Source organism: Aulonocara sp. 'chitande type north' Nkhata Bay, linkage group LG13 (genome assembly GCF_057382095.1).
Source record: "Aulonocara sp. 'chitande type north' Nkhata Bay isolate Kocher_YH1m ecotype deep benthic linkage group LG13, A_spYH_male_GT1.1, whole genome shotgun sequence".
NCBI classification, from domain to species: Eukaryota; Metazoa; Chordata; class Actinopteri; order Cichliformes; family Cichlidae; genus Aulonocara; species Aulonocara sp. 'chitande type north' Nkhata Bay.
Genome location: NC_141356.1, coordinates 8,828,856 through 8,838,538, shown reverse-complemented (window position 1 = coordinate 8,838,538; position 9,683 = coordinate 8,828,856).

The window sequence follows — 9,683 nt, the reverse complement described above, 5'->3', positions numbered from 1 at the left end:
TTTTTTTAAAATGACATCAGAAACAGCAGTATGCGACATTACGTGATGGCAGAGCTTCAGTTCATCCTTTGTCATTTTTTTTTTTTTTTTTTTTTTTTTTTTTAATAAATAGGACAGGGGGAATGAATGAGAGAGAGAGGGGGAGAGAAAGAAAGAAAACCAAAGGGGAGAAGAGACGGTGAGAAGGGGGGGGAAGAGAGAGAAAAAAAAAAACAAAAAAAAAAAAACTCCTGGGTCACCTGTATGGAGAAAAAACAAACAAACAAACAAACAAAAACAAACAGAGGAGACAGCAAACAACAAAGAGCAACATAATAATAGAGAAAACAAAGCACCATCACAATAAACTAGCTAGTCATAGATATCAGTATTTACTAAGTAATAAACGATATTGTGCAGCACGCAAGATAGACAGCGCACAGTGTGCTTTGAGGCAGCAGCCAAGAAAGCTTTAGTCCGCGTCTGTGAATACCCATGTGTGCATACCTGTGTGGATCAGCATGCTTGCATTCCAAAGGTTTCTCCATGTAATGATCTGCTAGGGAGTGTGGGGGGGCCACAGCCCCGTCCTCCAGGGTGTGAAGCGGGTATGGAGGAGATCAAAACTCCAGACATCCAGAGGCCCCCAGAACACAAGAGACCATGGAAGACCAACAGAGGGGCAGCTGCGCCACTGTCCCAGTAAGAGCTGAGGAGAGTCCCAGATGAGGGCTCGCCCAGCAGCCGCGGAGCAGAAGTCAGGGGGAGTTGCAGTGACGCGCCCGTGAGCTCCGCCGGCCCCCAGCTGCGCCTGAGTGACCGAGCCCTAGGCCGAGAGGCCGGGGGCACCCCACCTCCAAAGGGGCCCGAGCGAGCCCCAGGCCCCAGGCCCCGACAAGCGGCCGCCAAGGAGTGAGCCGGTGTGCACCCGGACGCCCACCCCCAGACACAAAGAACCACCAACACACCGACACCTGAGGGAGTCCGCCACCGGCAGGGGAAGTGGTGGTGGGTGGAGATAGGCCTCCAAACCTTGGAGGGCCTGAGGTGTCCCCAGAGAGGTGGCGTCTGATACCCAACCTGACATATAGACACAGACATACAGGCACACACAGACACAAACATCCATTCCCACCCTCATGCTCTCATATGCACTCACTCCACACTCAACCAACGTGGAGACAGACATAAAGAGACGCTGTACACACAATCACACTCCCCAAGCGTACTCTACAAACCGGGTCTAGGTACCCTTGCCCCTGGAGGGGGGAATTGCACCCAGACCCAGGTGGTGTTACCCTTTTCCCTGCGGTGGGGAGAGGCAGACCACCCCGACTCCGCAGCAGCAGGGAGGCCCCACACCCCAGACCGCAGTCGGACGGCCAACTCCTCCTACTAGCCCTCCCGCTCCAGCAGGCCGCAGAGAATGGGGGTGGGAGAAGACTCCAAACCTCCCTCCACCCGCTCATTGTAGTGTTGATGCATGTGTGTTCTAAGGTGCAATTAAAACCCAGGAGGGCATGGAGCTACCTGCCAAGGAGCAGCAGGTAAGCGCATAGTCCCTCCTGCTAACCCTCAATGACTAAGTGTATTTAAAATTGAGAGGTGGGCAACGACGTCAGGGGTGAGGTATACACCCTGATGGTGATTTGGACTCCGTGATTGTGCCCACCCCCAAGATCCTATATGTATGTGTAATGAGAGTGTGAATAATGTGAATGTCTAAGTTGTGGGATAAAATTGAGGCAGAGGCAGCCAGAAGGGGACAGAGGGGGGGTAGCCTCCTCTGCACCCTGGTGACATACCCCCACTCCAAGGCCCTGCATGTGTGGGTGGTTGTGGAGGAGCGGGAAGAGGGAGGCAGCTGGAGATGGGGAGGGAAGGAAGGGAGGGGCAGGTAACCCCTCCCTGGGGCCAGCTCCCCCGCTGACCCCAGTAGGCACTCCCACCCTCCGCGACCCGCCAGGGAAGGGGGGCCCAGGCCCATCAGACCGGGGCCCAGTGCAGTAGCGCCCCCCGGCTCCACAGAGCCCTGGACAGTCCACCCAACCCCACCACAGAGAAAACTGCACCCACCCCACCAACCACACATCTTCCAGACTACATAAGACGGTAAACGCCCAGGCTGAGATCTTCCTCCACCTCTCCTGTATCTCCCCCTCCTGCAGAGAGTTCCTGAGAGAAGAAAGCTCCTGCAAGATGTGACCATCCCCCCCACCAGTTGAAGAGCCCCCCAGGCGGCTCGATGCACCGGCGGCACCCTGCTCCAGGGCCGGGCCCCCATGCACCCACCCGCCCACAACCCCGGCAACACACCAACCAGGACCCGAGCCCCGGAGGCCCGGCCCGGGCCCCAGCCCAGAGACGGAGCGCCCCCAGAACCTCACGCCCATCCCGGACCCACCCAGGGGCAGCCAGGTTGCCAGGTCAGTAACCCACGTCCGTCAGCACAGACCCTCCCCTAGCCCCGCTGCACGCAGCCGCGAGGAAACAGTCACCTGAGAGCCAACAGAGCCCTCAACCGGACGTGACCGCTACCCCGGGTTGAGCCCCCCAAGGAAGATGCCTCCGGGGAACCCCCCGACGCCCTAAGCCTGTCCCTACCCCCTCACCAATCACAACAGTGAAGGCGGGACCAAACTATGACCCCCCACCCCCACTAGGTGATGGAGCTGATAAAAGGGGCCCAGAGCAATTGATCTAATGTGGTGGCAGAGGCTGTATCAAGACTAATGTAATCTAATAGATAATTTCTATATTGGTTAGAATTAAGATTATTTTTATTTTTCCAGTTCATGAGGACTGTTTTCTTGGCTATGCATAGGGCAGTGAAGATCATATGGGCTATATTCTTTTCTGAAGTGACATTATCTAAGCTGCCCAACAAACACACTAAGGGGGAGGTTGGAATGTTACATTTCAGACATTTTGATAAGTCTTCACATATCTCGCGCCAAAACTTTTGCACTGGTGGACAGAACCAAAGAGCGTGGATGTAATTGTCTGGTGTATTGCCTTGACAGTGTGAGCAGTTGTTGGAAGATGTAAAGCCCATCTTGAACATCCGATGACCTGTATAGTGCACTCTATGAAGTATTTTGTATTGTATTAATTGCAGACTGGGATTTTTAATTAATTTAAAAGTTTTTAAGCAAATCTGAGACCAGAAGTTTTGGTCTAGGTTGACTGATAAATCTGCTTCCCACTTTGCAGTAGGAAGGGATATTGATTCATCTAATTTAGAAAGTGTTCTGTATATTTTAGATAATAATTTGGGGGATTTAAGAGTAAGAAAATGTGCCGCACTTAGTGGTGTTTGTAATTCAACTTGACTGAGGTTAAATTTCTTTTTTACTATGGATTTAATTTGTTGATATTCTAAAAACCTTGTCTTGTTGATCCCATATTGTTCAACTAGTCTGTCAAATGGAATAAATTCTGTTTCCTCTAATATATGTTCTAAGTATTTAATTCCTTTACAACTCCATTCTGGGAAATTAATCATATTATTGTTTTGTAGTATGTCAGGGTTATTCCAGATAGGTGTACGTTTGCATGGGATTAATGAAGACTCCGTTATTTTTAGAAACTCCCACCATGCTGTTAGAGAAAAGCTGATGTTGATACTTTTAAAGCATTCATGTCTTTTGATGTTTGAGCTAATAAATGGTAGGTCTGAAATCTCTAGATCCTTGCATAGTGCCTGTTCAACATCTAGCCAGGGCTCAACTAAGAAGGTATGTTTTAACCATTCTGAGATGAACTGAAGCCTGTTGGCTAAGAAGTATTGGTGAAAATTAGGCAGATCTAATCCTCCTCTATCCTTGGTTCTTTGTAGCGTTTTTAAGCTAATACGCGGGGGTTTATCTTTCCAAAGGAATTTGGAAATATATGAATCCAGAGATCTGAACCAATCTTGTGATGGTTTGTTAGGGATCATCAAAAATAAGTAATTTATTTTTGGCAAGATCATCATTTTTATAGTGGCGACCCTTCCCATGAGTGATATGGGTAAAGATTTCCATCTAGTCAGATCGCCTTCTACTTTCTTTAAAAGTGGGATGTGGTTTAGTTTAGTTAAGTCTGAAAGCTTAGGAGAGATATTAATACCTAAATATTTAATATTTCCGGATTGCAGTGGGGCAGAGGAAGAATTATGGAAGGAGCAGTTAATGGGGAGAACTGTAGATTTTGGCCAGTTAATTGAATAATCTGAAACTCTTGAAAACCAGTTTATTAAAGTAATTACCTCAGAGAGGTTGGTTTGTGTGTTTTGCAGAAAAAGCAACACATCATCCGCATAGAGACTGATTTTATGTTCTATGTTCTTACCTTTTATGCCCTTAATTGTTGTAGCCTGTCTAAATGCTGCTGCTAGAGGTTCGATAAAAATTGCAAAAAGTGAGGGGGAGAGTGGGCATCCCTGTCTGGTGCCCCTCAGGAGACAGAAGCTGGAGGATGTCTGGTCATTTGTTCTGATACGAGCCGTTGGGGAATTGTATAATATTCTTATCCAGTTTATGAAAGAGTTTCCAAAACCAAATTTGTGTAAAGTTGCGAATAAAAATTTCCAATTAACTCTGTCAAATGCTTTTTCTGCATCTAGAGATAATATTATGGCTTCGATGTTTTTATCGTATGAGTAGTCTATTAAATTAAGTAATCTACGAGTGTTTGTTGAGGAGTGCCGACCTTTTATGAAACCAGTTTGGTCAGGATGAATTAAGAGGGGGGTCATTTTCTCTAATCTCTTTGAGAGAGCTTTGCAGATTATTTTAAGGTCTACATTTAAAAGAGAAATTGGACGATAGCTTGAGGGAAATAAAGGGTCTTTGCCTGGTTTTAGCAGGAGACTAATGTTGGCAGAATTCATATTTGGTGGTAGTCTGCCATTTTCCTCGATTTCCTGCAACATTTTGTGGAATACTGGTGCCAAAATTATCCAGAATTCTTTGTAGAATTCTGCAGGGAAGCCGTCTGGACCTGGAGCCTTATTATTGGGCATACTTATCAGGGCTTCCTGGAGTTCACTTGGCGTCAGTGGCGAATCCAGTTCCATTGCTTGATTGTCTAGTAATTTTGGAAGAGTTACGTTGTCAAGAAACAGATCAATTTCATTTTTAGATGGGTTTATTTGTGGTGAGTATAAAGTTTCATAGAAATCCCTAAAAATGTTGTTTATTCTTCCAGGATCATATATTGTGTTCCCCGATAAATCTTTAGCAGCACATATAGTTGTTTTTTCTTTATTTATTTTTAGCTGGTTAGCTAGAAATCGACCTGATTTGTTACTGTGTTCAAAATTCTGCAAGCGAAGTCTTTGTATAAGGAATTGTGTTTTTTTATTAATAGTTTCATTTAATTCTAGTTTTGTTTTGCATATTTTGTTCAATGTTTCCTGATCTTGGTGGGACGCGTAGGCTTCTTCTAGTGATTTGATGTTCTTTTCTAATTCCTGAATATTTTTGTTTTCTTCTTTCTTTTTGTGTGATGAGAAAGAAATTATTTTACCTCTCATCACAGCTTTCCCTGCTTCCCATAGAACAGAAGCAGATATTCCGGGAGTGTCATTAAAGTCTAAATATGAAGTCCATTCCTTTTTAAAGTATTTAATAAAGTCTTCATCTTTAAGTAGTGATATATTAAATCTCCAGTTTTTACTTGGCGTAGTATTATTCTTGTGCATTAGTGTTAAAGATACAGGAGCATGATCGCTGACAGCTATAGGATGAATCTCAGTGTCTGAAATGTCACACAGCAGTGAGCTGCTGACCAAAAAATAATCCAGACGAGAGTAAGAGTGATGAACATGCGAGAAAAAAGTATATTCCTTACTGGTGGGGTGAAGAGAGCGCCATGCATCGCAAAGACCAAAGTCGTTCATATACTGTTTGATTATATTTGTGGACTGCCAATTACGCTGAGTTCCTGTTGTGTTGAGCCTATCCATTTCTTCATTTAGTCCAAGGTTGAGGTCACCGCCAAGAATGAGTGTGCAATCAAGGTGTTCAGAGAGTGCACTAAAAAAACCGTGGAAGAATGAGGGTTCATCAACATTTGGACCATATATACTAACAATACATAGTTTTTTGTTCAATATTGATAGTTTAATAATTAGAAATCTACCCTCTGGATCTATAACTGTATCGAGTACTGTAAAATTAACATTTTTATGTATTAAAATTGCTACTCCCCGTTGTCTAGAATTATAACCGGCTGCAAACACGTTAGGAAACTCAGGTGTTTTAAGTTCATTTAAACCTGTGACAGGTTTGTGAGTTTCTTGTAATAAAACAACATCTGCCTGTAGTTTTTTAAGCTGGTTAAATATTTTTAACCTCTTTCCTCTGGTGCCAGCTCCATTTACATTCCATGTGACAAACCTCAGCATGCCCTTAATTGTGCGTGTATGTAGATAATAATGTTAACGATGAAACATTCATTTGAGGTTCCTTTGAAGGATAATCAGTCAGTCACATACCTGCTCTACTGGGTTACACTCAGTCATAAGACTAGTCCAAATAAGTACCGTGAATAGCGTGACACTCCTAACTCCTACAGAGAGGTATTCACATCACATGCAGTCAGGCAGCTGGTTTTCAAAGAAGCATACTATAGTATGCTATAGTATGCTGCTAATGCTATAAGGACGTTCAACAGCCATTCAGCTGTATCACCTTGCGTTTTACCTGCTAAGACTAAATAACTCCTATTTTCATAAAGAAGAAAAAAAGATGGGAAATAGATTCAAAGTGGATTTTTGGAAATGTTGATTTAAATGAGCTTTGCCACTCAGGTTTAAATTCCTCTGGTGCTTTAGTTTATTTTTTTAGGGATTTTTTTTGTGTGTGTGTGTTTTTCTTCTTGCTGTTGACAGATTTCAGTCATATTTTCTCATTTGTTTTCAGACTCGATGGGCTTCAGTTTCATCCCCCTTACAGATGCTTGCAGCACACAAACTCAAACCAAGCACAGGATTCGTGATAATACCTGAGATCAATCAAAAATTCTGGAAATTGTACGTCAATTGTGCTTGAACAGACGATGTAATCCAAGAAAATAATATCGTTAATGTGCTGGGATTGCAAAACCTTAATTAGATCAGCAGCTTATCTGCAGCTGTTAGTGTTTTGAAGTGTTATTAGTAGCGAGAGGTGTACAGAGAGCTCATGAAGACGAAAGAGATACGCTTTGGCTTTATCTGCTCTATACACTGTGTCAGGCCATGCGATAATGTTTTCAGCAGATTACAAATAGACAAGGTCTTTAAATTGGGCCCGACTACTCACCAAAGACCAATCACCGCGAGCCGACACCGGAGCCGGCTGTAATATGTGTGTGAAATGAGAACCATCACAGTAACGCTGTGCACGGCTTCCCTGATGAACGAGACCCCCTTTAAACTAATGTTAAATGGGCTGGCTTTGATAGAGCAGAAAGTTAACCCTTTTTTCCTCTGCAGACCTTTACACCGAGCACTTCAATGAAAGCACAGATAGCAAACTCTGTTAAAACCAACCTTTTTTTAAGATCCTTTCTGTTTTTAAACGGTACAAAACACCTCTGAAATGTGCAATTAAAATTAGAAAAGATGGAGCTCTTTTCATCTGTCTCTTTTGATTGTGTCCACTTAACATCTTTATATGCACAAACTATAAAGTGTGTAGGAAGGCAGATGCTGACTCTGCCTCCAGAGGCACAAACTCAAATAAACACTCTTTGCTGCAGGTATCATGCTGCTCCCACGCAGTATGTTGTGCTGCAAATGAGTATCCATACTCTTCCGCAGCACCACGCCACTGCGCACCTCGGGGGTCAGCATATGGCTGGCAAGAATTTATTCTATGCCCCTCAGCGGGCCCTAAACACTTCTAATTAATGCACCAATATGGTCCAAATTTTGCTGCATACAGGCACCCACTTGTGAACAGATTGACAGTGCTAATATATTCTCTCTCTCTCTCTTCTGGAACAATAGCCACATTATCAGATTTGATTAATTTGCATTGTATAGCCAAACTGCAGTGAGATTGTTGGCGATATTTAGCTTACTTCCTATTAACCTCCTATTCATTAGACAGAAAAACAGCAACAACAACAAAACAAACTGCTGGCTCCCATTTCTTGGAGAGAGATACAAAGTTTCCTACAAGTCTTGATAACTTTACAAGGTTTTGCAAACACTAGGAAGAAAAGAAAAAAAAGACTGATGCCCTTGAAGTTCTAAATTTAAGCTGGAACATGTGTGACTGGAGCCTGCGCAGTGATTGAGGCGAGTGCTGTTTTTAGCTTCTAATGAAAGGCTTGTTCATTAAAAATGCCTGACTTTGATGGTGTGGAGGTGGTACGCAAACAATGTCACAAGTCTAGAACAATAGCTCACACACCTAAAATAAAGATGTGCTTGGAAACATGCCTTTGCTTTTTATCACTCTGGAATTATGAAAGATGTGTGGTTTTTATTCAAGGAATAAATCAGTGTTACCTAAGAGACAACACGTTGTTCACTGCCTACAGTATAGTGGTGACGTCAGAGAGGTGCATTGCTATGTTCACTTTCCTGTCTTTGCTAAAGCCTGTCAGCTGTCAGTGCACTGCAGGATCTCTCCTTTCCCAGATAGTTGTTCTCCTGATATTAAAAGCGGAACAATTTCTTTAATTTTGAGGCCGTACGGCTGTCACTGATCAGGTGTTTATGTGACAGTCTAATGGCTGAGTATTGTAATTCTTGTTGCTGTAACTCAATAAAGGTGAGAGGCTTGGTAATAAAGTGTCAGACTGTCGTGTTGTGGAAACATCAGCAGTGTCACAGTGTCAGAATATATGCATCCACCCACTCACACTTATAGGAGGAGGAGGTTCAATCGAGAGAGCGAGACAAAAAGAAGAAGAGGAGAAAAAGGCGCAGCTTTCTTGTAATATTGATCCATAAATGCAGAAAGTGCGCCATCTATTGGGTGAATTTCAACTTGCAACCATAGCTTTTTAAAGTGTCCAGATTTTTGCTGGATGTAGAGCTATTTTCAAACACTAGGTGGCGATGCACTCATTCAGTAATGCATTTTTATACTAAATAGCTTACTAGTTTTCCTTCTTTTTATTCGGATTTCTATACGCACACTGCCTTAGGGTGGAAGATTAATTCTACACTGTTTTATTGTAATTGATCAGGATTTTGACATGTGAACCATAACATATTTGACACTGTTTTATGTTTGCTACCCTCAGTCAGAGATGTGTCTACTGTCAGGTGTGATAAGGTTAGGTTTGCAGGCAATAAAGAAGAAGTTCTTTGATAAAAAAAAATTCACATTTGTTTATCTGTGCGAGCTCTGACAGTGACTCATTGTTGTAGTGAAAGACTGGAAAAAAACTCTATGAAAAGTAATTAAAGCCAAGGTGAATACGCCAGCAATGATCGATCAGGAAATCCAGAATGACGTGTTAATATTACAAAAGACCACAGAATATTTCAAAATAGAGAAAGGTTTGACAAATGGAGTGTGTGTGTGTGTGTGTGTGTGTGTGTGTGTGTTTTCCCGGTGCTTTAAACAGGCTGTCACACTCGTTACCCAACCCTCCTGAGCATGTTATGTCAAGTCAGGTTTCTAGAGTCTTTAGTCACAGTTACACTCAATGCGTTTCCCAACAACTGCCTTATGAGAACAATAACTGAATCAGGTATCATGTACCAGGTGTTATTA